Source organism: Dama dama, unplaced genomic scaffold (genome assembly GCF_033118175.1).
Source record: "Dama dama isolate Ldn47 unplaced genomic scaffold, ASM3311817v1 ptg000088l, whole genome shotgun sequence".
Classification (NCBI taxonomy): Eukaryota; Metazoa; Chordata; class Mammalia; order Artiodactyla; family Cervidae; genus Dama; species Dama dama.
This window is the reverse complement of record NW_026870905.1, coordinates 6,527,122-6,535,027: the sequence shown is the minus strand read 5'-3', so window position 1 is coordinate 6,535,027 and position 7,906 is coordinate 6,527,122.

Sequence of the window (7,906 nt, the reverse complement as noted above, 5' to 3'; positions counted from 1 at the left end):
TGAAAATGTGTGAAATATATGAAGAGCCTCAAAGGTGTCAAAAATATGAGGACCAAGAAACGGTCTGAAAAATAGGAGGAGCTTAAAGCGGTGTTGAAAAATATGAAGAGCCTGAAAAGGTGTGAAATATATGAAGAGCTTCAAAAGGTGTCAAAAATATAAGGAGCATGAAACTGTATGAAATATAGGAGGAGCAAGAAAGGGGTTAAAAAACATGAAGAGCTTCAAAAGGTGTGAAACATATGAGGAGCATGAAACGGTCTGAAAAATAGGAAGAGCATGAAGTGGTGTTGAAAACCATGAAGAGCCTGAAAGGTGTGAAAAATATGAAGAACTTCAAAAGGTGTCAAAAATATAAGGAGCATGAAACGATCTGAAAAATAGGAGGAGCATGAAGTGGTGTTGAAAAACATGAAGAGTCTGAAAAGGTGTGAAAAATATGAAGAACTTCAAAAGGTGTCAAATATATGAGGAGCATGAAACGGTCTGAAAAATAGGAAGATCATGAAATGGTGTTCATACACTTGAAGAGCCTGGAAAGGTGTGAAAAAAATGAAGAGCTTCAAAAAGGTGTCAAAAATATGAGGAGGGTGAAAGGGTCTGAAAAACATGAGGAGCAAGAAACTGTTTTCAAAAACATGAAGAGCCTCAACAGTTGTGAAAAATATGAAGAGCTTCAAACTGTGTCAAATATATGAGAAACATGAAAAGGTCTGAAAAATAGGAGGAGCATGAAGTGGTGTTGAAAACCATGAAGAGCCTGAAAAAGGTGTGAAACATATGAGGAGCATGAAACGGTTTGAAAAATAGGCGGAGCATGAAGCGGTGTTGAAAAACATGAAAAGCCTGAAAAGGTATGAAAAATATGAAGAGCTTCAAAAGGTCTCAAAAATATGAAGAGCATGAAACGGTCTGAAAATTAGGAGGAGCATGAAGCGGTGAGGAAAAACATGAGGAGCCTGAAAAGGTGTGAAAAATATGAAGTGCTGTAAAAGGTGACAAAAATAGGAGGAGCATGAAACGGTCTGAAAAATAGGAGGAGCCTGAAGAGGTGTTGAAAAACATGAAGAGCCTGAAAAGGTGTGAAAAATACGAAGAGCTTCAAAAGGTATCAAAAATATGAGGAGAATGAAACGGTCTGAAAAATATGAGGAGCATGAAGCTGTGTTGAAAAACTTGAAGAGCCTGAAAAGGTTTGAAATATATGAAGAGCTTCAAAGGTGTCAAAAATATGAGGAGCATGAAACGGTCTGGAAAATAGGAGGAGCATGAAGCGGTGCTGAAAAACATGAAGAGCCTGAAAAGGTGTGAAAAATATGAAGAGCTTCAAGAGGTATCAAAAATATGAGGAGCATGAAACGGTCGGAAATATAGGAGAAGTATGTAGCAGTGTTGAAAAATATGAAGAGCCTGAAAAGGTGAAAAATATGAAGAGCTTCAAAAGGTGTCAAAATATGAGGAGCATGAAACGGTCTGAAAAATAGGAGGAGCATGAAATGGTCTGAAAAATAGGAGGAGCATGAAGTGTTGTTGAAAATCATGAAGAGCCTGAAAAAGGAGTGAAACATATGAGGAGCATGAAACGGTCTGAAAAATAGGAGAAGCATGAAGTGGTGTTCAAAAACATGAAGAGCATGAAAAGGTGTGAAAAATATGAAGAGCTTCAAAACTTGTCAAAAATATGAGGAGCATGAAACAGTCTGAAAAATAGGAGGAGCATGAAGCGGAGTTGAGAAAAATGAAGAGTCTGAAAAGGTGTGAAAAAAAGGAAGAGATTCAAAAAGTGTCAAAAATATGAGGAGCATGAAACGGTCTGAAAAATAGGAGGAGAAAGAAATGGTGATCAAATACATGAAGAGCCTGAAAAGGTGTGAAAAATATGAAGAGCTTCAAAAGGTGTCAAAAATATGAGAAGCATGAAACGGTCTGAAAAATAGAAGGAGCATGAAGCGGTGTTCAAAACATGAAGAGTCTGAAAAGGTGTGAAAAATATGAGGAGCTTGAAAATGTGTGAAATATATGAAGAGCTTAAAAAGGTGTCAAAAATGAGATGAGCATGAAACGTTCTGAAAAATAAAGGAGCATGAAATGGTGATCAAAACGTGAAGAGCCTGAAAAGGTGTGAAATTTTTGAAGAGCTTCAAAAGGTGTGAAATACATGAGGAGCATGAAACGGGCTGAAAAATAGGAGAAGCATGAAGTGGTGTGGAAAAACATGAAGAGCCTGAAAAGGTGTGAAAAATATGAAGAGCTTCAAAAGGTGAGAAATACATGAGGAGCATGAAAATCTCGGAAAAATAGAAGGAGCATGAAGCAGTGTTCAAAAACATGAAGAGCCTGAAAAGGTGTGAAAATATGAAGAGCTTGAAAAGGTGTGAAAAATATGAAGAGCTTCAAAAGGTGTGAAATATATGAGGAGCATGAAACGGTCTGAAAAATAGGAGGAGTATGCAGCGGTTAAAAAACATGAAGAGCCTGAAAAGGTGTGAAAAATACGAAGAGCTTCAAAAGGTGTCAAAATTACAAGGAGCATGAAACGGTCTGAAAAATAGGAGGAGCATGAAGCGGTGTTCAAAAATATGAAGAGCCTGAAAAGGTGTGAAAATTATGAAGAGCTTCAAAAGGTGTCAAAAATATGAGGTGCATGAAATGGTCTGAAAAAGAGGAGGACCATGAAGCGGTGTTCAAAAACATGAAGAGCCTTTAAAGGTGTGAAAAATATGAAGAGCTTCAAAAGGTGTCAAAAATATGAGAAGCATGAAACGGTCTGAAAAATAGGAGGAGCATGAAGCGGTGTAGAAAAACATGAGGAGGCTGAGAACTTGTGAAAAATATGAAGAGCTTCAAAAGGTGTCAAAAATATGAGGAGCATGAAAGGGTCTGAAAAATAGGAGGAGCAAGAAACGGTGATCAAAAAAATGGAGAGCCTAAAAAGGTGTGAAAAATATGACGAGCTTCAAAAGGTGTGAAAACTATGAGGAGCATGAAACGGTCTGAAAAATAGGAGGAGCAAGAAACGGTGATCAAAAACATGGAGAGCCTTAAAAGGTGTGAAAAATATGACGAGCTTCAAAAGGTGTGAAAAACATGATGAGCATGAAACGGGCTGAAAAATAGGAGAAGCATGAAGTGGTGTTGAAAAACATGAAGAACCTGAAAAAGTGTGAAAAATATAAAGAGCTTCAGAAGGTGTGAAAAATATGAAGAGCTTCAACAGGTGTCAAAAATTAGATGAGCATGAAATGGTCTGAAAAAGTGGAGGAGCAAGAAGTAGTGTTGAAAAAAATGAAGAGCATGAAAAGGTGTGAAAAATATGAAAAGCTTCAAAAGGTGTCAAAAATATGAGGAGCATGAAACGGTCTGAAAAATAGGTGGAGCATGAAGCGGCGCTGAAAAATATGAAGAGCCTGGAAAGGTGTGCAAAATATGAAGAGCTTCAAAAGGTGTGAAATATATGAAGAGCTTGAAAAGGTGTCGACAATGACATGAGCATGAAACGGTCTGATAAATAGGAGGAGCATGAAACGGTGATCAAAAACATGAAGAGCCTGAAAAGGTGTGAAAAATATGAAGAGCTTCAGAAGGTGTCAAGAGTATGAGGAGCACGAAACTGTCTGAAAAATATGAGGAGCATGAAGCGGTGTTCAAAAACATGAGGAGCCTGAAAACGTGTGGAAAATATGAAGAGCTTCAAAAGGTGTGAAAAATATGAAGAGCTTCAAAAGGTGTGAAAAATATGAGGAGCATGAAACGGTCTGACAAATAGGACGAGCATGAAGAGGTTTTGAAAAAAAAGAAGACCTTAAAAGGTGTGAAATATATGAAGAGATCCAAAAGGTGTCAAAAATATGAGGAGAATGAAACGGTCTGAAAAATAGGAGGAGCATGAAGGGGTGTTCAAAAATATGAAGAGCCTGAAAAGGGGTGAAAAATATGAAGAGCTTCAAAAGTTGTCAAAATATGAGGAGCATGAAACGGTCTGAAAAATAGGAGGAGCATGAAATGCTGATCAAACACATGAAGGGCCTGAAAAGTTTTGAAAAATATAAAGCGCTTCAAAAGGTGTGAAATACATTTGGACATGAAACGGTCTGAAAAATAGGAGGAGCATGAGGCGGTTTTCAAATACATGAAGAGCCTGAAAAGTGTGAAAAATATGAAGTGCTTCAAAAGGTGTCAAAAACATGAGGAGCATGAAACGGTGTAAAATAGGAGGAGAATGAAGCTGTGTTGAAAAACAAGAAGAGCCTGAAAAGGTGTGAAATATATGAATAGCTTCAAAAGGTGTAACAAACATGAGGACCATGAAACAGTTTGAAAAATAGGATTAGCATGAAACGGTGGTCAAAAACATGAAGAGCTTCAAAAGGTGTCAAAAATCGATGAGCAGGAAATGGTCTGAAAAATAGGAGGAGCATGAAGTGGTGTTAAAAACATGAAGAGCCTGAAAAGGTGTGAAATATATGAAGAGCTTCAAAAGGTGTCAAAAATATGAGGAGAATGAAACGGTCTGAAAAATAGGAGGAGCATGAAGTGGTGTTGAAAAACATGAAGAGCCTGAAAAGTGTGAAAAATATGAAGAGCTTCAAAAGGTGTCAAAAATATGAGGAGCATGAAACGGTCTGAAAAATAGGAGGAGCATGAAGCGGTGTTGAAAAACATGAAGAAGCTGAAAAGATGTGAAAAAATATGAAGAGCTTCAAAATGTGTGAAGAATATGAAGAGCTTCAAAAGGTGTCAAAATGAGATGAGCATGAAACGGTCTGAAAAAAAGGAGGAGCATGAAGTGGTGTTGAAAAAAATAGAAGAGCCTGAAAAGGTGTGAAATATTTGAAGAGCTTCAAAAGCTGTCAAAAATATGAGGAGCATGAAACGGTCTGAAAAATAGGAGGAGCATGAAGGGGTGTTGAAAAACATGAAGAGCCTAAAATGCTGTGAAAAATATGAAGAGCTTCAAAAGGTGTCAAAAATATGAGGAGCATGAAAAGGTCTGAAAAATAGGAGGAGCCTGAAGCGGTGTTGAAAAACATGAAGAGCCTAAAATGCTGTGAAAAATATGAAGAGCTTCAAAAGGTGTCAAAATATGAGGAGCATGAAAAGGTCTGAAAAATAGGACGAGCATGAAGCTGTGTTGAAAAACATGAAGAGCCTGAAAAGGTGTGAAAAATATGAAGAGCTTCAAAAGGTGTGAAAAATATGAAGAGCTTCAAAAGGTGTCAAAAATATGAGGAGCATGAAACGCTCTGAAATATAGGAGGAGCATGAAGTGGTGTTCAAAAACATGAAGAGCCTGAAAAGCTGTGAAAAATATAAAGAGATTAAAAGGTGTCAAAAATATGAGGAGCATGAAACGGTCTGAAACATAGGAGGAGCAAGAAACGGTGATCAAAAACATGAACAGCCTGAAAAGGTGTGAAAAATATGACGAGCTTCAAAAGGTGTGAAAAACATGAGGAGCATGAAACGGGCTGAAAAATAGGAGAAGCATGAAGTGGTGTTGAAAAACATGAAGAGCCTGAAAAAGTGTGAAAAATATGAAGAGCTTCAGAAGGTGTGAAAAATATGAAGAACTTCAACAGGTGTCAAAAATTAGATGAGCATGAAACGGTCTGAAAAATTGGAGGAGCAAGAAGTAGTGTTGAAAAAAATGAAGAGCCTGAAAAGGTGTGAAAAATATGAAAAGCTTCAAAAGGTGTCAAAAATATGAGGAGCATGAAACGGTCTGAAAAATAGGTGGAGCATGAAGCGGTGTTGAAAAATATGAAGAGCCTGGAAAGGTGTGCAAAATATGAAGAGCTTCAAAAGGTGTGAAATATATGAAGAGCTTCAAAAGGTGTCAAAAATTAGATGAGCATGAAACGGTCTGAAAAATAGGGGTAGCATGAAACGGTGATCAAAACATGAAGAGCCTGAAAAGGTGTAAAAAATATGACAAGCTTCAAAAGGTGTGAAAAACATGAGGAGCATGAAACGGGCTGAAAAATAGGATAAGCATGAAGTGGTGTTGCAAAACATGAAGAGCCTGAAAAAGTGTGAAAAATATGAAGAGCTTCAGAAGGTGTGAAATATATGAATAGCTTCAACAGGTGTCAAAAATTAGATGAGCATGAAACGGTCTGAAAAATTGGAGGAGCAAGAAGTAGTGTTGAAAAAAATGAAGAGCCTGAAAAGGTTTGAAAAATATGAAAAGCTTCAAAAGGTGTAAAAATATGAGGAGCATGAAACGGGCTGAAAAATAGGAGGAGTTTGAAGAAGTGCTGAAAAACATGAAGAGCCTGAAAACGTGTGAAAAATATGAAGAGCTTCAAAAGGTGTGAAAAATGAGATGAGCATGAAACGGTCTTAAGATAGGAGGAGCGAGAAGCGGTGTTCAAAAATATGAAGAGCCTGAAAATGTGTGAAAAATATGAAGAGCTTCAAAAGGTGTGAAGAATATGAGGAGCATGAAACGGTCTGAAAAATAGAAGTGGCATGAAATGGTGTTCAAAAACATGAAGAGCTGAAAAGGTGTGAAAAATATGAAGAGCTTCAAAAGGTGTGAAATACATGAGGAGCATGAAACGGTCTGAAAATTAGGAGAAGCATGAAGTGGTGCTGACAAACATGAAGAGCCTGAAAATGTGTGAAATATATGAAGAGCTTCAAACGGTGTCAAACATATGAAGAGCATGAAACCGTCTGAAAAATAGGAGGATTATGAAGCAGTGTTCAAAAACATGAAGAGCCTGAAAATGTGTGAAAAATATTCAGAGCTTCAAAATGTGTCAAATATATGAGGAGCATGAAACGGTCTGAAAAATTAGAGGAGGATGAAACGGTGATTAAAAACATGAAGAGCCTGAAAAGGTGTGAAAAATATGAAGAGCTTCAAAAGGTGTGAAATACATGAGGAGCATGAAACGGTCTGAAAAATAGGAGGAGCAGGAAGTGGTGTTGAAAAACATGAAGAGCCAGAAAAGTGTGAAAAATATGAAGAGCTTCAAAAGGTGTCAAAAATATGAGGAGCATGAAACGGTCTGAAAAATAGGAGGAGCATGAAGCGGTGTTGAAAAACATGAAGAGCCTGAAAACGTGTGAAAAAATATGAAAAGCTTCAAAATGTGTGAAGAATATGAAGTGTTTCAAAAGGTGTCAAAAATGAGATGAGCATGAAATGGTCTGAAAAATAGGAGGAGCATGAAACGGTGTTGAAAAACATGAAGAGCTTGAAAAGGTGTGAAAAATATGAAGAGCTTCAAAAGGTGTCAATAATGAAATGAGCATGAAACGGTCTGAAAAATAAGAGGAGCATGAAGCGGTGTTCAAAAACATGAAGAGCCTGAAAAGATATGACAAATATGAAGAGCTTCAAAAGGTGTCAAAAATATGAGCAGAATGAAACGGTCTGAAAAATAGGAGGAGCATGAAACGGTCTGAAAAATAGGAGGAGCATGAAACGGTCTGAAAAATAGGAGGAGCATGAATCGGTGTTGAAAACATGAAGAGCATGAAAAGGTGTGAAAAATATGAACAGCTTCAAAAGGTATCAAAAATATGAGGAGCATGAAACGTTCTGAAAAATAGGAGGAAAAGGAAGCGGTTTTGAAAAACATGAAGAGCCTAAAATGCTGTGAAAAATATGAAGAGTTTCAAAAGGTGTCAAAAATGAGATGAGCATGAAATGGGCTGAAAAACAGGAGGAGCATGAAATGGTGTTGATAAACATGAAGAGCCTGAAAAGTTGTGAAATATATGAAGAGCTTCAAAAGGTGTCAAAAATATGAGGAGTATGAAACGGTCTGAAAAAGAAGAGGTGCATGAAGGGGTGTTCAAAAACATGAAGAGCATGAAAAGCTGTGAAAAATATGAAGAGCTTCAAAAGGTGTCAAAAATATGAGGAGCATGAAACGGTCTGAAAAATAGGAGG